Source organism: Microchirus variegatus, assembly GCF_963457635.1.
Source record: "Microchirus variegatus genome assembly, chromosome: 3".
Lineage (NCBI taxonomy): Eukaryota > Metazoa > Chordata > Actinopteri > Pleuronectiformes > Soleidae > Microchirus > Microchirus variegatus.
This window is the reverse complement of record NC_139804.1, coordinates 15,201,000-15,224,342: the sequence shown is the minus strand read 5'-3', so window position 1 is coordinate 15,224,342 and position 23,343 is coordinate 15,201,000. Positions and strand designations below refer to the sequence as shown.

Genomic DNA, 23,343 nt, shown 5'->3' with positions numbered 1-23,343 from the left:
AGTTGTCATCAAGATTAGAAAAGTGCTACAGAAATTATTAAAACTATTTCTAATTGTAAATTTCAACATTGCCAAGTTTGAAATTGTATTTTGTTGTTATATAAAGCACATAGAGATGCCCTTGGTTATGAAATGTGCTCTACAAATAAAACTGCCTTGACTTGCCTATTTAACCCCAAGGTGCTCCTGTCGGCTCTGCTGGCAGTGTGTGAATGGGTATGATAGATGTGTGATTAAACGAGTGAGTGAATGAGGGATTATTTAATTAATCTACTCTTTCAGCCAAAGAGTCAACAGTAGCCTGTAACTTTTTATTATTTTCATTCAAACCAATGTCAAATGACTTCACAGAATTCTAATACCTATCAGCTCCACACAACTCTCTCTGTTTCTCAGTATAGTGGTGTTTAGATTTTCTGTCATCTGGTGACATTCTTACACTGCACACAGACGCTTTATGATGAAGTGGGTGATGAATTACTGTTTCTTCAATGCCTTCTCTTTTTATGTTGCCATCGTAAGTTAATGATTGACTTGTTACCCATACACTATGAACTGTGGGTAACTGTTTCAGGTCACCATGGCCTCCATGCTGTCCTCAAAATGGCTGTGAGAGCGCCCTTACCCAGTGGGATAGACCCAAGCCCCTACTGGGTGACCGTGAACACACCTCAAAGTCTGTTCGCCTCAGAGAGTGAACATTCGGCCTTGGCCTGTCTTTAGTGAATGTGGATGTGAGCTCATGATTTGGGGTGTATTGTCTCGGTTCAGTGAGGACGTATTTGCCAACCTTGGGATTCATTGACTGAAAAAAGCAGTACACTGTACATGAAACTCCTTCATTAAAGTTTAAAACTGAATTTCTTCCTGTGTGATGAGCACTCATTGAAATACAATAGCACATGAAGTTCACCTCTTCTGGAAAATGCTTGGATGTACCAGTCTTTAGCATGCTTGACCATTTCCCCTGCTGCTGCCATGCATTTGAATTGACTCGTGTCCGCCTGAGTGTGGGTGCATTCTTTCCTGGTGCAGGCTGGTGCTTCACCTCCCCCACTCAGCTCCTCATATATGAACTGGGACAGCTTTTGAACACAGCGTCGGGTAACCTCAGCGGTCAGGGTAGACAGGGTAGGCAGGGAGAATTTGAGGTTGAGTTCATGTAAGATTTGATAATTTTTTTTTAAATTTGTATTTTTTTAATTTCAGATAACTTTGAATGTGTCCACAATTGGTGATTTTCATAGTTTAATAAAAGCAACTCAACAGCGCTGTTTTCTGGTCAGGCAGCTGCTGCACAAGCCGTGCACTCCCTCTCTTTAACGCGCAACACACACTCGCACGCACACACACACACAGTTTAAGTTTCTGTTATAGTACAGATTGCATGGTGCACTGTCGTATGAAATACTAATTTAGTGTGTGTACGTCTTGGTCTGTGACTGCCTGCCTACCCTACCCTAGAGCTCACCGCATGTCACTGGGTAACCTCCCTCTCTAATGAAGGGCGCTCCACAGCAGATGGGATCTCTAATCAGTCCAGTTCATTTTTACTGTTATCAAGAAGAGAGATACAACATCTGGTCCACTGGCATTGGTTCCACGCAGCTGCTGAGCACATACGCAACGTGTTGATCGTCTGAGTCTCCGCTCTGAATCAGTGGGGAGATAATCTGTTTTCATGTTGCTACAGATGAGAGTGAAAGTGATCAGCTCTGTAGGATGTTAAGACATGCTAACAAGATTTCAACATGTCTTTTGGACCCAATGAGAAGATGTATTAGTGTTGTCTGGAATCCGAGGTCTGCTCCCTTGGATAGTACATTTGAAGGCTGATTGCATCGATGTGTCTCTGTTGTTCCATTTCACAGGTTTTTCCAAATCTGGCTGACAAAATGCTTCCTTAGCAAGCACGGATTCAACAAGCAGATTCTTCCTGGCTCAAAGTATCCCATGACTTCCTGCACACAAAAACTAATGGACAAAACAAAAACAATGATGAAATATCCAACAAAAATTCTGTTAAATTTAAGCACCAGGCTTCAACTTGATTGTTTGATGTAATGAGGTAAGGTCTGCCTCTGAGGTAAATACTTTACTTCCTGGCTTGACCGAAGGTCTTTCTGATTTTTTCCAGTTTTCTCTTGGTACTGTTTCCTCCCACAGTCCAAAAAACATGCTAATTAGACAGTTAAGGTTGATCATATAGGTGTGAATGTGAGAGTGAATGGTTGCTCATCGTTGTATGTTGACCTGTGATGGACTGGCAACCTGTCCAGGATGTACCCCGCCTTTTACCCTATGTTGGCTGGGATTGGCTCCAGCCACCCACAACCCTCATGTGGAGGATAAAGCGATAGACAATGAGTGAGGTGAGTGGTCATGACCAACAGCAAACTGGATCTATCCTTGTGAGAGAGTGACAGTTGCAGTAGAAATTGAGCACATACATCTTCTACCACTTTAGCCTTCACATGAGGGGTCACGGGGGACTGGAGTCAATTCTATCTGAAATAGGGCTGAAGGTGGGGTTACACCCTGGACAGGTCACCAGTCCATCACAGGGCCAACATACAGAGATGAATTGTGTAAATAGTGTGAGTGTGTGTGTGTGCAGGAATCAGGCAAACTCTACAGAAGGAGCTATTATGTATCACCATGTTTTTACAGTAGCCCACAGTGGACAAATTGAACATATTTTGAGTTTTTATGCTCACTGAAGGTTACATAGGTTCTTCAACACACTTGAAAGAGGAGATTGAGGTGAGATATAATGAGCTGCAACATACAACTATATATTACACACTGTACTTTTAACATGAATTGTTCAAGCCTAGAGATAGTAACTGTCACTCTTTTGAATCCAGATTACTGTTGGTACGGAAACACACTTTTCCCAATGAACCAGCATGTTGTAAGAACTAATGGTTGTAATAAAATCAGTCAACAACTTTGTCCAGTAACTCATGTTGAATTGAGTTCAGACAAACAACTGTACAGCACTTTCATGTATGTAGATAATTATGATGAGGGTATTTATATTTATATATATATATATATATATATATATATATATATGTATATATATATATATATATATATATATGTATATATATATATATATATGTATATATATATATATATATATATATATATAGCTTGTTTCAATCAATGGTAGCTTAATAATATATTTGCTACATTATCTCCCCATTAGACAGCCTTTGTTGTCTGGAAATTACTTTGTAAACTGGTCCAAAGGCCATTGAGAAAATTAGCGATCAAGCACAGGAGTTGTTTATCCTCTATTGCCTCCAGTGGTAAATCCAAATGTACAGTGTTTTTTTTAATATATTTTGTTTACCTAAATGGAAGAAACCTACTAAATGAGGGAGCAGTAGACCAGACGCTCCTGTGTCTATATGAACTAAAAATGCAGCTTTTCTCTCTTACCTGTTAAGTTTTCAGTTGAAAAAAGTTTAATCTTGAGATAAAGTAGCGAACATATTGTGTAGTTTTAATGAGACTCAAGCTGGGTGTAGACTTTCCAGGTGAGCATTTTTTCCCCCTTGTATCTCCTCCACTGACAGGTGGACAGGTTTTCAGTGAGTGAGCCTCCATGTCTCAGGCAGGTAAGTTATGAAATCCATCATCATGATATAAACCACAGCAAACAATGCATTGTGTAGCTATCTGATAATTATTTTTCTCTTGGCTTCTCCCTGTTACCACAGCAAATCAACTCCACCAGCTGTCCTCATGCCATACTTCACAACATCCATGACCCTCTGTGGTCTTTTCCCTCTTGCCGTTTGGCCAACATAATCACTTTCCCTCCTCTGCATGTGACCAAACCATCTCAAACTTCACTCTACTACTTTATTTCCAAACAGATCAACCTGAATTGTCCCTCATACATGCTACTTTAAAATCCTGTCCATCCTGGTCAGCTCTGGCACCTCAAGTGCTGCCTGCCTCCTATCTTTAAGACAGGGCTAGTGTCTCCAAGCCATACATCATATCATCATCTTTCCTAAATTATTTAAAAAAATCAACACATTAATGCTACCTGTCTGTACAGCAACATGGCTACCATCCATCCATCCATCAAAAAATATCCTCTGTTTCAATTATGGTCGACTAGTGCTTTTGATGTAGTTTGCCTTGCCTGTTTTTCTGTGTCTGTTGGTTAAATTGTGGAGCTGTTGTTATTAATCATGCACGTTATCAATTTAGCATACAATCAACTTCAATTGCGCGCTGCATTATTTCATTTGTTGCAAGTATAATGATTGTAATTGATTTTTTTTCTTCTTGATTGATTTCTTTGTTTATACAACAGTTTCCTGACAACTTTTGTACAATGTAATTATCCTGTAATTAGTTTGTTTTATTAATTGTCACTATGGTGGTATGGATAAACACAAACAAACACACATTAAGAAAACAAAGCATCTCCATCACTGAGCATATTGTTTTTCTTGATGGTGGAAAGCAGTCAAAACAGTCAGGGACAAGAAAACGGGAGAACATTTCACCAGATCACTAAAGATCCCAAGAGACATAGGAGACATGGATCGCAATGAAATGCTCTCTCATAGCGAGCATAGAGGACAGCGTGATAGAAATCCAACAAGCAGCAGACTTTCAAAGATTTCTCAGGTAGAGAATACAACACAAATTAACTTAAATGTCTTTTTACATGCTTTTATTGCTATATCTAAGCGATAACTGATATGGGGTGAGGTAGTTTGTCAGAAAGTTGAAGATGTCGAAATACTGAAGATCTGGCTTTATATAGTAGTGAAAAGCATATTATAATGGTGAGATAAATTCAGTCTTTCAAGTTCTGCAATATATTGCCTGGTCTCTGTTGATTTAAAATGCACAGTAAACTGTGACTGCTTGAAATCGACACTAGCGCCAATCATTTTTACAGAAGCTTTTCTGGCCAACATGGTGGTGTAAACAAACAACACCTGGGTGTTCCTGAACCTGGTGTGAAACCTGATAATGAAAGTGATTGACCCGTGGTTGTTCTGTCCTGTGGTGTTTTTTAACCACTGTGTCACCCAGCATGAATTGTGAGGTTATGAATGTGCCGGATTCAAAACATGTTAGAGGAAGACAAAAATAACTGTAGCAGCCTTACAGTCATTACACAAACTCAGCAAGTGACACAATTTGAATTCACGATGAGGAAGTTAGGAGTGGCAGGAAAGTATGTGAGGGTGATATATTTGAGATCAGTGAGTTCATTGGGTTCAAAAGGTGGAGGTGGGATTAAAGGATGGCTTGGAGACAGTAGTCTGTAGGAGGTAGAGCTGGAGGTGAGCTGAAGATGCTGAGATTTCCATTGGGAGTGACCAGAATAGACAGGATTAGGAATGAGCATAGAACATTCAGTTATTTACCAACCTTCAGAAGAGGTTGAACAGTTAGTAAATAAAGTAAGAAAGTCAAGGCTGAGATGGTTTTGTCATGTGCAGAGGATAAATGACAAAGGATGTTGAAGATGGAGCGACCAGGCCGGAGGAAAAAAGGAAGACCATATAGAGGGTTCATGGATGTTGAAGGAGGACACAAGGACAATTGACTCAGAGGCAATTGATCTGCTGTGATAACACCTAAAGGGAGAAACTGAAAGATGATGCTTAAAGCAAGGTTCACGAAAAACACACTCATGGTTAACAACTATGCCAATGAACAGAGAATGAATGTGCATTAGGGGCAACGGTAGCTCAGTGGTAGAGTGAGTCGTCTTTCAACTTGAAGGGACTGCTGGGTAGTCTACATGCTGATGTGTCCGTGGGCAAGACACTTGTTGCTCCTGAACTGAATGGCAGAAACTGTAGATTAGAGCAACTGAGTGGTCATCAGACTAGACTAGAAAAGCACTATATAAATACAGATCATTTATCATAAGCCTGCACCAGAAATGATGTTGTACTTACGGCCACAAATTATGAAACATCTTAAGTCAAAAACCCATAAGTGTCTTTATGGATTACAGACTCACAGTCTCTAACACAATAATATACCAATAACACTACTGCTACGTACATGCACAGACATCAGTCCAGAACCATAATTGTCAACTCCAAAAACATAAAAGTTGAAGTTAAAGCTTAGGAAAGCAGTCTTGGCTTGGAAAAACTTCTGTACCCCCAAAGCTCTCCACTTTCCTGTGTTTCTGTCTGATGCAAATTGACAGATGTGAGGATGAAATAAATAAGCACAATAACAAAGTAGAGGGAGTACTTGAAACAAGCAGAGGACAAAGAAAATGAGCGCAAGAGTGAAGGAGGAAGAGAACGTTAACATCACACATCAAAGATCCTTCTTCATCTCTTGGGAAACTCGACAGTGAGAAAAAAAAGCCATCTGCCCCACCTCTGTGGTTTTCTAGCTGCACTTTGTTTAGTCTGTTTTTCTTCCTTGCCTGTCTCCCCATTAAAACATGAATGTGGGAGTTGTTGCCTCAAGTCTAACGGAGTACAAAGCAGCTGTCACCTCAACCAACCTTCTGAATTCAAACCAGAGATGGAGGAATGAGAGGGAGCAAGGAGAAGAATGAAGGGAGATGAGGTTATCTGACATCGGCAAGGGGCGGGGGCAGAGAGATGACACTGAGGATAGAGGGAGGGCATAGATCAAAGGAAGAGGGGCAAGAAGAATAAATTACATCAGAAAATATTTGAAGAAGGAATCTAGGGGAGGAGAGACACTTGAGGAAGGGTTTTTATTACACTACCTACGTCAGAAAGCGACTTAAAAAAAATTAATAGAAGAAATAAGCAAATCAAGGGTGACAAATGCGTCCAGCCATGGCAAAAGAGGGAATAAGTTGGCCCAATGCACAGTATCTTGGGTCTTAAAACCATAAACCTTATATTATTCAGTATTTGAATTAGGGTTGTTTGATCGCTGTGAATCGATTTCTAGTTAGGGTGCAGTGATATCACATTCCAGTGCTTTTGTTGTTTTTAGCCAATCAGCTGCTCGACGGTCATGGAGAAAACACATAGCTACTTAATATGCAGCCGAGGCAGCTGAGTCTCCTCACTGCTGCTGTGGAGCTGTGTGTGCTCACCGTTGAACGGTGAAGGACAAGGAAAAACACAGAAGAACTAAATCCTGTACTTCTTAACAAAGACAGAGGCCGACACAGATCTCACTTCTGCTATGTGAGTATTGTTAGTATTTAAGCTAATGGACTTTATGCTAACTTGTTAGCTTGAACGTTAGCAGACTTCAAACTTTCTCCAGAGTTTATACACAAATGGGTGGATTATTTAGCGGCCATAAGTGGACATCTTCAGGAACAGACACAGTAGTTATGTCTGAGATGATGACATGATGTTAGCACTCAGAAACTCTAATTAACCTTCTATCTTTTATAGGGTGAGTTTTCATTAACTTTGTTAATCTACGTAACTTTAGTGTTCATTCGAAGTCACATACCGGGATTAAGAAATGTTTTTTCATGCTTGACGCTGTTTTTTAATAATCCACTGTGCACTTCAGAACGTTATGTTGCTATTAACTAGCTCCAGGGCCGGCCCAAACATTTATGGGGCCCTCAGGTGAATTTGATTTGTACCTCAATAAATTTGTGCATTAACTATATTGCTATTTACTCCAAACCAGTCAATTAAAATGCAGAAATGCTTTTACATTTTCAAAATGTAGCTGCATTTTTTGAGTCATAAATAAAATTGATATTCCAAACTGCATTTTAATTTTCTTATTCAAGACCACTCATTCTGGGACCTAATAAAAAAAAAGATAAAGAAAATGACATTTAAGATTTAATTTTCAAAACATACTCCAGCAAAAAGGTAACAAAATCCAATTTGAAATGTTACATTTGAAAATTAAAATGCATTAACAGAAATGCTTTTTTCATTTTCAACTTCGAGACTGCTTATTCTGTGCCTTAATTAAAAAGAAAAAAGCCAACAAATACATGCTTTTTTGTTTTCATGCTCGCCCGCAAAAAGAGTCCCAAAATTCAAATGAGTTGGAAAAACGGAGCGGCGCAGGAGAGTGACGTCACTGGCAGCTCCCAGCTGATATGGGGCAAAAGGTGGGGTACACAGGTGACTTGGAGTGTCCAATTAACCCCTGCATGTTTTACGGCCTGTGGGTGGAAACTTTTCATGCCCATCCCTTGTGAGTAACACCTGACTTCTGGTCCAACCCGCAAAAAAAGAAGAAGAAAAGGAATAAGGATAGGCTAATACGGGGGTCCCCTCTGACCTGTTGGTGTTAATGAAACACAGATTTACAGCTGTGAAGTGTCATCACAAACCAACACTAAGGCGAATGGCAAGAAAAAACATGTTGATCAAAATGTCAGCCTCAATAGATTTTGTTATGATGGAGCTGAGGGATTTCAGGAGCTGAAACGTTGTTAAAAGTGAGCCCTGTTTCCAATGCCAAACAAAGTCAGGAACCTGCTGTGACAACTGAACATGCTGGGAAGTTTGCAGATGCAGAACTCTAGCAGGCATTTGGTGGTGGCTTTATACATTATAAAGACATAACGTCAGCACTGCCTGCGCTGTGCAAGCCACGTGCTGGTTCTCTGTACCTAGAACAATATATACATTGTGATTGTTGATCTCAGTAAAAAACAGCCAGTAGGGACAAATGGAAAATTATAAAATGTATACAAATATAATCCTGCTATAGTCTACAATATCTTAAGAATGTGTTTGGCACTGTACATTTTTTGTCCACTCACATTCACACTGGCACACATCTCTGATAGTTGATGGGGGATAAATTAAATTAAATTAAATTAAATTAAATTAAATTAAATTAAATTAAATTAAATTAAATTAAACTCAATTTTATTATTTATAGTGCCAAATCACAACATATACATTATCTCAAGGTACTGTACATAGTAAGGCAGAAACCTTTACAAAGTTATGGAGAGAAGAGAAACCCAACAGTTCACACAATGACCGCAACAATCCAAAGTTCAGGTGTGCTACTTGTGACAAGTCATAAAAACCATATTAAGACTTAAGACATAATTTGTCGTTGCCTTAAAAACCACCCATATGACCAGTGGTGGCTAATGCCATTTTTATTTAATGTCCTGGAGTGGACACCTGAGGAAAGCTGACACCAACAGACTCGACAAAGTGATTCATAAGATCAGCTCAGCCCTGGGGTTGGAGTGGGACTCTGTATGTTGTTCTGGTTATCAAATCCACATCAACCTGCAGTTTGCTCTGGAACAGTTTACAGCTAAGTTTACAGCGGTTGGGATGTAGATCAGCACCTCTAAATCTGGAGAAAGGTGGATTCGATTCCCCACTTCAGGTCAGCATGGAGTCACTTCCCCAAGTGGAGGAGTTTACGTATGTCGGGGTCTTATTCACGAGTGAGGGGAGAGTGGAGTGAGAGTTTAACAGGAAGATCAGGGCAGCGTCTACCGTGATGCGGTGGCTGAAGAGAGGCGTGTCTGGGCCTCGTTGCTGAGACTTCTGCCCCTGTGACCCGGACTCAGATAAGTAGAAAACAATGACGATGACAAAGCTCAATCAGAAATTAAAAATTAAACCTTTAAATGCATTTGCACATTGATTAATTACCCCTGCCGTGACGGTTTTGTTTTCATCGGTATGTACTTTTTTTCCTTCATTTAGCAACTTCCAGTTTACGGGTCGATGTCGCAGAGACATGTTCATCTGAACTGTAAAGCGGTCGACAGTTAGATGTATGCTCAATGTAATATTCGCAACGCTAAATGCAAGGCGGGCCGGGGAAACACCTCAGACCTAATGAAGTGTCACATGGCGTCAGTTATGTTAGTGTTGTCAGTTTGTGTTAGTTGGTTTAGAGTCAAGTTAAGTTCATGTCACATTTGTTGGTGTTGGGTTTAATTTCCCCTTCTCCTTTTATTTTGGTAGTGTTCACGTCTTCCTGTTAAGTTGTCACCCCTAGTGTCCTCAGTTCCCTTGTCCTGTGTCAGTACGTTGTTTATACTGTCACGTGAAAACCTTATCTAAGTCTGTCTCGATATTTTTGAACTTCTAGCTCTGTAGCTACTTTTTGTGTTATTTAAAGGACAAAGTATTCCTGTATATTTGTTATTATGTAATAAATCTGAAGCAACTGGCCATTAAATCCTCCTAATATGTCACAGAGACTCAGGAATAATGTTCATATAACAAACTGAACTCACCAACAACAACAGTACAGCCAAAATATTTGCATTAAAAATATATATTTTGCAGACCGCAAATCATGTTTATGTTTTGAAATCATATTTTGGCATGTGGCGCCACCTACCAATCATTGCAGTCAGTAGAGTCTCAGCTGCCGAGCAACCACGGGTTGCCAGTTACGTTAGAAAACGAAACCTAAAAGACCTCGGTATTTTGAATTTGAATGTAGTAACCGTTTTTTGCCACATTCTTTTTGCCACACGTTTGTTTCTTTATTTTTGATTATTCTAGCCTTAGTGCTAAGCGTATTGTTATTTCCTACTGAGAGGACGAAGTGTTCCTGTTTTTTGGTTTGTGTTTGTTTTCAAGAGTAGAGCATAAAAACTCTTGAATTTTCCATCTTGCCTCCGGCCTCTTGCATTTGGGTCCAGCTGTGCTTCGCCTCCTTAACATGAAGCACCCGGTCAAACACAGTAAACATTTGTATCTCCATCACTAGAGTGAAAAACCAACAGTCAAGCAGTGGTTGTCAAGCCGATCACTGGTTAAAATATTACAAGCTCAACAGTATTATTTGTTCCAGGATTACAAGTAATGAGTGTGTACAAGTGTCCTGAATGAGCCAGTAAAAGGTGTAAAACTTATCAGACAAAGACATGGGAAAATCTTCATAAATATGTGGTTATTTTTAGCTTAGTCGGGGAGTAAAAGTGGGAAGGGGGGCCAACAGAGCCTGCTGGAGGATGGATCCACAACAGAGATTGATGAGCTTTGGAATCAAGGTGACTTTAAGGCAGGCTGGGGAGGAGGTGTTGGGGAAGGAAAGAGAAAGTTATTGTGGAGGCAAAATGAAACTGGGAATGTAAAATGAAAGCAGTGGATTAGTTGAGGGGATTAAATGGTGTCACATAACTCAACATATAGTATCCAATGTTTTCGAAGGAGCAAAAGCAAGGTGTAGTCACTGTAGGTTTTAAAACTAATTAACTGACGTAGAAATTAATATGTCTTCATATCGTTGTTGCATATCCTCCTTGGTTTAAAGGAATACTTGTGAGTTTGTATGAGGTTTTTTGACACTGTGTTGACTATTCATATGTTCAGGGTTAGGTTTCATACCTACATAAGTCTACTTTACCTAAGAACATGTTTGCTGCTTTATCTCACTCAACCCTCATGTGGAGGATAAAACTGATGGATGGATAGACACTCACTCTCCTGTACCAAAGTCCATAGATCACAGGAGTTGTTGGTCTACTCCTGCTTTATTAGTATGTTCAAATGTGTTATTCCAGCTAAACATGCCACTTCTCTTTGGTGGTCTTTGGTGGTGAGTGTGTTGTAAAAGGCAAGTGGCAAGATAAAGCACCCGACATATTCTTAAGAGCCTGCACATTTAAGTGGGCATAGATTTTATCAGGTGGGCTCTGTTAAGTGACTAAAATCTGTTTGTCACTGTGTTGTTTATGTTTCCACAAAGTGCATGAATTGCAGGTGGTGCAATATACGACATCCTTGAAAATGACACGATTCAGTCAGAAATGTTCCTCTTTGGACAATTTGGATATACAAGGCTTATTAGGGACATTAAGCAATGAGCACAACACATGTTGGGATAGCAAAATAGAGTGATTTGTCTACACTCCATATCCTCCAAAATGTGTTAGTCAAACTTTTTGTTTTCCTATTTGTGGTGTAAGTTTTCACACAAGTCATGCTTCAGTACATGCTTCAGTACCTCAGTTCTGAGATCACGGTTAGGTACAATGGGGGAAAAGACATGTTTTGTTTCCAGCTTCCATGTCATGATGTTATGGATATCTTCATTAAAAGTAAAAGTAAACAAAAGTACATCTAGTCAGATTTTGTTCCGCCTTACAGCAAAAAGACGGGTTCACTACCCAGTCTGACCGAGGGCCTTTTTGCATGGAGAAGTCAGCTTTCCTCCCATTGTCCACAAACACACATAGGTTAATTGGACACTCTAAACTGACTGATAGTGAATGGTTGTCCGTCTGTGTGTGTTTTCCGTGCGATGGATTGGCGACTTGTCCAGAATGTATTCTGCATTCCACCCTACGTCAGCTGGGATTGGCTCCAGCGTCCACACAACCCTCTTATAGAGGATAAAGCGGTAAACAATGAATACAAAAAGCTATTTGCTCGTATCATCAAAGCAGTTGCTCTCAGACTTAATTTTTCTCCAGACTTATTTGTCAAAGTGCTGTTTACTTATACATAATTGCTATTCATTATCATCAGCCCTGTCAACATGGATACATTATCATGTCAATTGTTGGAAGCTTTCAAAATTGTGTGTCTAAAAGTGTATAATTACAAAAATAGAAGAAACTATTAAATGTGAGTGATGAGGGGGGCCAGAGCTTATGATTTGCATGTGTGAATGTGTGTGTGTTATAGAGCAAGAGAGAGAGAGAAGTACTTGAAGGTGACTATAAATTACCGGCTGGCAAAAGTGACTAATTAGAGTGGCAATTATACAGCCGCTCCCAGCAGAGACTGAAGTCAACAACCAAATGACCCCTTCAAAAGCTCATAATGGGCCACATGCACACATACATATTATACACACACTTAAAGTTTTCAGGTTGCATTGTCGCTTCAGTGAGACTGATCATATTTACTTCCAGTGGTAACAGCAGAGAATATTACAAACAATAATATCACAAGGGTTAGGGTTACAGGAACAACCCAGAGATTGACTGCTCTACGACAGTTATTCCAATTATTTTGATTATTTGTTTACTTCTCATCAAATAAATTTGCAGACATTTCTCACGCAGCCACAAAAATGATGGATGGCTGGCTTATTACAGTAAAAAAAAGGATTGATATGAACAGAACACAAGTAAACCAAACCATCATCTGTAATGAAACACAACTGTGCAGTGGGATTTTCTGTTTTCATAAAAATAAAGAACATTTCAGCAGATTCACTACAAAGCTCAAGATATCACTTGACTCAGTTTGCTCATATACCATGTGGGCTGGAAAAGCTCAAAACAAATTAATGTTACCAGTGTGATTTTCAAGCTTTGAGAGTTAAATGCTCATTTTAAATCCAGTGATACTTACAATACCCCTGGGTGCTTTTCACCAGTATGGAAAACAGGCACATTATTCCAGACCTGCAGCATTACAACATCTTTAACCTCATGATTAACTTTCTGTCATTCTACTCCAGAGAACGCTTACTTATCACAATAAAAGCATGTAAAATAAATAAGATGTTTAGGTTAATTTGCGTTGGAGTCTGAAACGACGCTGAAGTTTTCATCCAGATTCTTAGCTTCCTGCTCGGTAGTTTAGGGGACACAACTTAATGGTCCTGTCCGTAACTTGTCAAATAAAAAAGGTTTTATTAATTATTGTATATTACGTTCCCTTAAAGGTGAAGTAAGTAGTTTATAGTGTCATCTAGAGGAGAGGCTGAAATTTACAACAATGAACTGCTCCTCTGCTCACCCCCTCCCTTCCCTGAGCGCTACGGTGTCCTCAGCCGGTCAAATGTCGTCCTCGTCGTCTTTCTCCGTGTCAGCAGATGAGGTTCGTGAGGTGAGGGAGAGGGTGAGCTACCGCGGCCGTAGCAGACGAAGCGGAGAGAGTGGAGGCGGGACTTCCGCTACAAGTAAAGAGACGCTTGTTTTGTTCTCTCGTGTTTGTCCTTACAGGCTCCAGTAGAAACATGGCGTCTCGCTGCTAACAGTGGCTATGCAACCGCGGCCCGCGACCATGTTATTTTACATGACTTTTTGAAACACTTCGATAATGAAACAAAAACTATTATACAGTGACTAGAAAATGCAGGAGCATATAATGTATACAAAAGTGGATTTTGGGTTATATAAACCCATAAATACTACACAGTGTCCCTTTAAGTTTAAATTTCCCACCGGGAAGATATTGTCTGGGTGAACTCAGCCAAGTTTGCCAGCGATTTGATTTCACTCTGCAGACACCGTTTTGGCAGAATTCCGATTATCTTAAAAAAGGGAACCAATCACAAAGCCCTGACACACTAGGGGTCAGCTTAACGCATTTACTGCAGAGAAGCAACATGCAGCAGCTTTTGTATACATTCAATATGGCGACCACCAACAAGCAGATGGCTTTTCGATTCGGCTGTTGCTTCCATTTTAAGTGACTTGCTCCACGGAGCTCCCCTGGGCAAAAGTCTTCAACATTACTAGTTAGCCTTCACACCTAAAAAAAATTTCATCTGGATCATTAATCTGACTGGTTGTATGTTTCTCCAATTGTGTGCAGAGCTATTTTCATCTAAGTCTGTTGGTCACAGCTCTGGAAAATGGGAGGTGGCTACACCTTTTCCAAACTGCATCTCAATCTGCAGACTTCGACGTTATGATTAAGGCAGAATACATTGTCTGTGCTTTCCATCATTCCATCAATGCTAACTTAGAGTTGTGTTGTGTCGCTCATGAATGATTCTTTCAAAATAACGAATGATTTGAGTGAACGAACTGACTGGGATCACTTCATGAACTGATTCGTTCCTTTCTTAGTTCAGTTGAACTCAGCAGCGATCGTGGCGGCCGGGAGTGGAACTCCCGCATTCTGTGAATCACTCGTGAAGTCGTTCACCGGCGCCGTCACTCACTCGTGAATCTTCAGCAAACGACGCCAGCCAACGTGGGCCGAGCGGGGACGGAGTGACTAGTAAGATTGCTGCTGTGATTCGTTCGCCCTGTCAGTCAATGACTCAGTCATGATTCGCGAACGAACTGAGACAGAGAGAACTGGAGAACTGTGGCTGAGGACATGAATCTCGTTTCGCGCTGTCACTCACCCACTGACCCGCGCACGTACTGACACACACTGAACTGTGGCTGTGGACGCGAATCTCGTTTGCGACGTGAATCTCGTTCGCATCATGAACGAACTGACACACAGAGAACTGGTGAACTGAATTTTTATTTTTTCCCCATATTTTATATTTTCTTGCCTTGTGATTGGAAAGCGCTCAAACACAAACAGCAGACCATCACACCGGCTGTTCAGCCACACGACAAAGTATTTAATATGAGTATCCGACATGAACAAAAAGGTCTGTTTTTATAATGGTTAAGTAGGACTCATCCGTTCTGTACAGTGCTAGTGTGAAATGTCTTTCATTTTAATTGATGGAGAAAAAAGAGATTTGAATGTACCTTGGAAATTAGACCACTTTGGTACACTGTCATAATGCAGCAATCAAGTTGTTGAAAGAACATTTTATTACAGCAGCCTAAGTGAAACGTTTTGTGATTGTGTTCATGTCTATTGCCAGGATTTGAGCTTCATTGCTGCATAATTGCACTTATGACAGGTCACAATGTTCATACATTATATTCCTGACATTTATGACAGAAAAGCTTCTCCTCGTTACGCCTGTACTTGATATCATGATGGGTTTTTTTTAAAGATACACTCTTAATTGTGTCCAAGAATGTCATGTGCTTCATGTGATCACTAATGAAGATTACTTCATCAGTACTGATTCTATTTGCTGGAATTCTCACCAGCATGCACCCAGGCAAAGATAGTGTGTATAGTGACAGTTGTGCGCCTCTGTTCCTAAAATAACTGGAAGTCAGTTAGTGAAGACTAATTAATTGGGACAGCTTTTCAACACGGTCAGCGGCTGCACAAAGCTAATCGAGGCAATTGAGGTTAGCAATTAGTCAGTCGAGAAATCATAATGTGGAATGGTAAATGGTCTGTATTTATAAAGTGCTTCTCTAGTCTTGATGACCACTCAAAGCTTCTTTACTCTTTATTGCCTTCAAACCCATTCACTCACACATTCATGTCTCCATGTGTTATATGTGCAGCAGTTTTTCACACATCACACATTTATCATACTCAAACATACAGTTGTCAGGAGCGGAGGTTAAATGCTTTTGCCCAGGGACTAGACTCAGGGACTGTGGACTAGACGTGTGTCCCTGAGCAAGAATGTCATGTAAAAAGCAAGAAATGGCTCAAAGGAGCTAAGAAAATGATCAAAGAAATGTACTACAGAATAAAATTAAATGACCATGATATATCAGAAATTTAGGACTGACTGCAAACTGTTCTTGTGCCACCCACAGTTGCCAACACATAACATAAATCATACAACTCATCTCTTTGCTACCTTTTCATCATAAAAGTGAATAAATGTTGTGCCCCAGGCACCAAAACAGACAGAGACAGGCTAATGGCAGAGCATTTTACTGGATCTCCACAGTTCCAGAGAGACTTCGGAGGTGAATCACTGCTATGAAACTTACTCAGAGTGAGCAGAAGAACACAGAGCCATGGGAACCCACAGGCAACAAAATTCATGGTTAACTCTTGGTAAATCATGGACACAGTCTTGATTGACAAAGAGCTAGTACTATGAACAGTATTGTTCCTATTCAATCCCACCTATGGTCATGAGCATAACAAGATCGTGGGTATAATTAACAAGTACAATTTTGGCTTTTCTCAGAAGGGTTGCTGGGGTTTCCCATAGAGATAGGGTGAGTAGCTCAGCCATTCTGAATGGACTTATAGCAGAGCCACTGCTACTTTGCGTGGAAAAGTTGAGGTGGTGTCTAAAAACAGGGCACCTCCCCAGGGAGATGCTCCTGGCACATCCAACTGGGAGACTTATGGAGACTTTGTGGAAAACCTTTTTTTTAATTATTATTTTTTTTGTTTTGTTTTGTTTTTGTTTTAAATGACAAAAAAAAAAAAGAAAGATTGTATCTGGAAACATCTGTTTCCAAGTGGATAAGGACTTAGTGGCTGTGACTTGCACTTAAATCCAGACATTTTCTTGAAATCATCAGGACATGTTGTTAGCATGTGAAATCACAAACACAAGAGAGGAACTCATTTATGCCACTTATAATTGTGAGATTTGGGCTTTGCTTAAACCATTGGTGTGTAGAGTCATCATTGCCATCATCATTGTGATCATTACCACTGTCTGAAATCACCTCGCCAGAGTAAAACCGCTCAACCTATTACATGGGAACATCACAGTTATATACTTCTTCAGTAATTTATTATAGCTGAGAGGGATGTTATAAAAATTGAAATGGCCCTAGATAGATAAAAAGTGTGCCATCCCTGCTCTAAATGCTTGTCTGGAGCTCAGGAGAAGTGTTAATAAAAAGTGAAATGGCAGTCAATTATCTGTCACACGTGATCCTGAAGTGCAAGCTCTCTTTATAATTGACTTTAAATAAAGTCCATTGCAAACTAGATATGACTAATAGAATGGCAATATATCTATAAAGGGGAGCGAGTGCACATGGCCTGACTGTTGAATTGTTCGCTTCCTGATGGACAGCCATTATATATACTATTATACTCCCTCTTAAAGTTTAATGTCTCTTGCATCTGTTCTTTATGTAACCACTGTTATATCTGCCTTCCAGATTATAACATTGAATTACGATGCCTGCAAAATTTTTTGAAAGAATTCCCTAATTTAATTTAACATCGATTTTATCTTCTTTTTTTTGTAATGAAACCAGGTATTTGAACAAGACAGATGAGGACACAACTTTGTTTTCTGCATGGGTGTAAGAAAGGATGACTGAATAAACCAAAAACTCTAAAGTTGAAAAAGGGTTTTTAATTTGATTTGGATTTTTTCCTGACACATTAAATCCCACAGCATCAGTGTGTCAGCAGATCCACAGTTCCGTTCCGTAAAAGGCCTCAGTGTGCACATCAGCAGCGACGTGAACAAATACCATGAAATTGGAAATAATTCAGAGGAGAATTTCAATGCACCCTCAGTGTGCACATAAAGCATGGCGCATGATTGAGTGAATACATTATAAAGACCAGGGGGAAAAAAATCATATCATTGGAAGAAACAGATGAAGTCAGCTTCTACTAAAAAAGAAGATAAATACCTGGATACAGCCAACACTGAAGAAGAAGATTCAAAGAAAGTCCTGTTAGTTTGTAAACAGTCCCAGCTGTTTGCCAGAGTAACAACATGCATATGAACCCTCAAAAGCTAGTTACATTTGGTTCCAAGGCAAAGGCCTTCAAAATATATGTAAAATTTCTGTCAAAATGTTTCAATCCTTGAAAATCCATATTTATTTTGAAGGTTCCCAGCCTTTTGATGGCACCATCTGCTTTACTGTCTCCGCTATAACGTCTGCCTTGTATCTTGTACACATCTGCTGTTCACATAGGAAGCATATTCTACAGTTTGGTTGATTATCACAGAGGCAGAATAAACCAGGACTCTTCAGTGTGAAGCCACCGATCTGCTCATTCTGCAAATATTTCACAATAAAAGCCCTGTTGCAAAAATTAAGCAAACGTGTGTTGTTCTTTGTTTGTGTGGTAAGCGTCCACTTCAACTCATCAAAGGCTGATGTTTGTTGGAGATTATGTAGAAACATTGTGGTGCAAGATGGCCTCTGTAAAGCAAAGGTCTAACAAGTTTGACATTACACACTGATACAAACCTAGGTCATACACTGCTGGGTCTTATAGAATGCAGACTGTTTTGATGTTCCACACTGGAGTTTACACTGTGTTAGTTAAGTCTTGGCTTGCAAAACTACCAGAAACACACCAAATGCAGTCTGGGTGTGGGCTGGAGAAACTCTCCAAGTGTAAATTTACAAATGTATCTTCACATTTTAATAAAGTGTGCTGTCTGATTGGCCTTTGTTAACTTTGCCCGTGTGAAATCGCGGTGCACAAGTGCTTTGTTGAAAAGGCAAAGTAAATACAAATGTTTCACAGTAAAAGCTGTGAAACACCCACAGCACACAACAGTGTAGTGTGTGTGTAGATCTGTTTTTCTTGTGATGAATGAGGTCAGAGGACTGTTTGTTCGAACTGAGGTAACTCTGGTAAACACTTACGCTCTTGAGCAGCAGAAATCTCACAACACACAACACGTCAAACCTTCAGGTGGATGGTTCACAATAGCAGAAGGCCATGTTGAGTTCCACTGCTGTCAGGTATGTGCAGAAAACTAGAACTGCAGTGGACAGATGAAGACTGGGAAAAGAAGGTCTAGAAGGTCTCGGTATGGCCAGAAATGTTTGGCTGCACCTGTTAAGTATTTAATTCAATCTATCATTCAATCAAGCACCTTTGGGATGAACTTGAACAGAGATTGTGAGCCAGGCCTTCTTGTCCTCATGTCCTCCTTCACAACATCCATGAACCTTTTCTTTGGGTCTTCCTCTTTTGCCTCCTGCCTGGCATCTCTAATATAATCACTATACGTTCCTGTGCACATGACCAAACCATCTCCACTTTGACTTCCTTACTTTATCTCCAAACTGTTCAACTTGAGCTGTGCCTTGAATATGCTCATTTCTAATCCCTTCAATCCTGGTCAGTCACAACGATGTGCATTTTAAACAAAAACTGTGCATCTTAAACTAATATAACTATATACTATATAACTATATCATTAGAAAGCATGTCAATTAAGTTTTTTTAAGACTTTTTCTTGTCTAAATAGTTTGTCCAGATTAAAAACTGTCTGGCCTATTTTTCTATTCTATGATCATACTGTGATCGTATACCCTACTTCCATCTCACCTTGTCCACCTCATTCACAGACTCATCAGAATTTACTGATGCATTCAACCAAATTTTTGTGACATGGTACGTTACAGCTTATTTAATCGAAAAATTATGAACATTGATGGTAAGACCATAACAACTACTTTCTCCTGGCTATATATTTTTTTCTGTACATGCTATTCTGATTTCAGAAGAAGAAAAAAAAAAGGGGGGGGGGGGGGGTTGGGGTAACCAGAAAGAGATACTTGTACAGCCACAGAGGTGTGGAGGCAAAAAGAAAAAATAAATGGTAATACATCACCCTGGAGGTTTAAACTGTCAGTTCAAGCCAAGCTGCAGTAAAGTTTGCCTCAGACCTTTACCTTCGCGGTAAAAAGAGACAGACTGGAGGGAAATATTGTGCCATCTCACCAACTGTCACACTGGATCCATCACATGCTTCTTCTTGATTCCCTTAACTCTGACAATATTTGCGCTGCCTATACTCCTGCACCGTTTTCACCAGCACTACACCAGGCTCTCACTTATTCCTCTGGCGTTCCATGTCTATCGCTACTTCACTTCTGTCTTTTTAATCCTTTTTTTCTTACCAGACTTAAGGTCAGTGCGGGATGTGCACGATAAATCTTAAGCGTAAATTCTGACAGCCACCCTCAATCCACAAAGTGCTTTCGTTTGTCTGAGGTAAGAGCTGCACTGCACATAAATTGCCCCACTAAACAAAACTTTTGGGTAGGCAGGAAGTCTGGGAGGAGATATCAGTGAATGTTATTTGGCCAGAGAGATGAGACAAATTGGTAGTGATGGTGAGTGGGGGTTTCAAAGAAAGTCAAATGGTTGAAAGGGCAGAAGGTAAATAGAGAGATTTGCAAGAAAAAGACGAGAATCAGCAAAGGCATTTAGTCCAGATTTAAATGATGAATGGTTCGGAGAAGCAGCTTTCTCAAAATGTGAAATTTACAATGTGTGCCTGTAGGTGTTTCCTGTTTTAATGTACATCTTGAAATGTTTCCTGCAAGTTTGTAGGAGGAAAAGTTGACATACCAATAACAGGTAAATGTGAATGAGCACAATGGAAATGGTTTTAGCAAAACAAACAAGGACACTTTAGGATTCAGCCAGCAGTTATTAAGTCACATTTAGACATCATCAGTACCATTACACAACAAATGAATGAATATAATAGAATAAGTGTGGAACCAAGCTCCATTAAGAAAGGATGATTACTGCCGGAAACGCAATATATATTGAACCTGTTTATTCTGCATCAGGGCAGATTATGGGGCGGCTTCAAGGAAAATAGTTTGGGAACCACTGCCTTAAATGGTGATTCAGGTCAGAAACACATTCACCATACCCTATAAGTACTTGTTTTGTTTTGTTTGAAAGAAAGTGACCTGTTATAACAGGTAGAAAAGAAGGTAAGAGCAGATTTGATAAACCATTGTCATAAAAGTGGTATTGATGTTAATGATGTTGTTTTTTTTTAATTTAAACATGCATTCAGGATGGACTGGGTATGTTCCCCAACTTTGAGTTCAACACATATAATCATGTTAATCAGAACAGAGGTTATAGTATAAGTATACATGACAATGTATACATTCATAGAAACAGAGACAGAATGAAGAAAGCCAGGACGACTAAGGAAACAAAAATAAATGCTATCATAATGCGATAAAGTCCAAACAATCGCATGAGCGAATTAGAGAGGTGGGTTAATGGCATCATCGTTTTCCCAAAGTATAGTGTATTGGTTGTTTCCATGAAAATGCAAGGGTGGCATTTTGAGATGCTCCTCCATTGAGACCAGTTTTCAACAAATAGCATTTCAGGGCGGGAGGATGAACGTTTTATCCTTCAAAGACAGCAAAAACTATTTTCAAAATGTTAGGAAGCTACAGTCTTCCATATGATTAAAAATAAATAAATAAATAAATAAAAAACTTGTGTCCAAAACTTCATGTGGACAGCCCCTAAAGAACCTGGGATCTACAATTATTCAGTAAAAAAAGATGTAACGTAAAAATCAAACACACACACAGTGGATACTTTAAACATGTACAATCTCTCTCTCACACACATTTTATGGCCCCGCTAACTCTTCACACTCGCTGAGAAATGGATGAGAAATGACACAGTGAAATAAACAAATATACATCGACTATCTGCATGCCACTGATACAAAGAGAGAGAGAGCTGAAGGTGGGGGTAGTAATAAAAACCATGGCGCCTCCACCCTGTTATTTAGTGTCCTCTCCAGCATGATTTCTACCCATCTAAGATCTATAGTATTTCCCTCTCCCATAAAGTGGGTGTAATTTTGTCCAGGCAGGGTGAAGTGTGACAGGAATAAAAATGATGGAAAACTGCGTGTAATATGATTTCTGGAAAGTCGAGCTCTAATAAAAGCTGATTTCATGGGAAGGTTGAGAGACAGCTCAGCAGAATATTAAAATAATAATAAGATAATGTCGTATGTGATGAAAAAAGTGTCATTCTGAAACTGCAATAAAAACCTGCCTGCAGTAATTAGACTTATTTAAATCTACCACAAATCCGGTTTATTGTGTATTGCCGTTAATGTGTCTATCACATTAAAAGCCATTTCTGCTTTCCTTCACTGTCTTCATATTCATAATTCATCATTTTTATCCTTTACCATTTCTTACACCTTTTTCCTGATGTGTCCCCTTTCCTTCTCTCGCCTACATTTTCCGTGCCTTTTTTTTTTATTTGCTCACTTCCTCTCTCCTCTCTCTATCCTTTCATCTTCACACAGTTATTGATTCCTGTTGTCAATATATATTTCTCCACCTGAATACAAACAAGGCTATTTGCATTACCGCAAATCAATATGAAAAAAAAAAATCCAAGGATGCTGTTCACAGTTAATCCACACAGGCACACTCCTCATGGTGCATCTCTGTGTTGTGGAAAATCCTGTAAAAAGGCCACTTTCTCCCGGCACCTGTGCTGGAGCAGGACAGTGGTCACAGTATTTTCTGAGTGAAGCTGTGTGAGATCTCACCCTAAGGCTGGAGCGACGGTGACATATAAGTCCTGCCCCAGAGGGATATTATGAATTAGACCACATATTCTTGTACATCTATGTTAGTGAGGACACTCATGGACATGACATACTACAAAGCCCCTTATACCCTAACCTGAAACCATCACAACTAAGTGCCTGACCATAATCCTTAACCTAACCCAAACCACATTTTAAACCTTACCCTAAAACCAAGTCTAAACACATATATATGTGTGACAGAAATGAAAATGAATTAGCTTATAAATACCATCTCTATTCTTTTCAACTGAGTCTTTTTTAGCCCTGTTTCATTGAGTCATTGAGTCTGTGGATGAGGTTAGGGTTAGGCCAGTAGTAGTCATGGTTCAGGTTAGAGTAATTCTCCAGGAAATGAATGTAAGTCAATGCAATCTCTGAAGCCATGAGCACCAGACGGTGTGTGTGTGTGTGTGTGTGTGTGTGTGTGTGTGTGTGTGTGTGTGTGTGTGTGTGTGTGTGTGTGTGTGTGTGTGTGTGTGTGTGTGTGTGTGTGTGTGTCATGGTCAGTTTTATTGT

The 23,343-nt window shown here is 39.7% G+C and overlaps 1 protein-coding gene across 1 annotated transcript in view; it reads right to left on the bottom strand.

Annotated features, from left to right (window-relative positions):
- Positions 1–23,343, bottom strand: part of LOC310925381 (calsyntenin-2-like) — a gene marked incomplete at both ends in the record, with an annotated part of 357,564 nt that overhangs the window by 49,943 nt on the left and 284,278 nt on the right. The gene's annotated exons all lie outside the window — the stretch shown is intronic.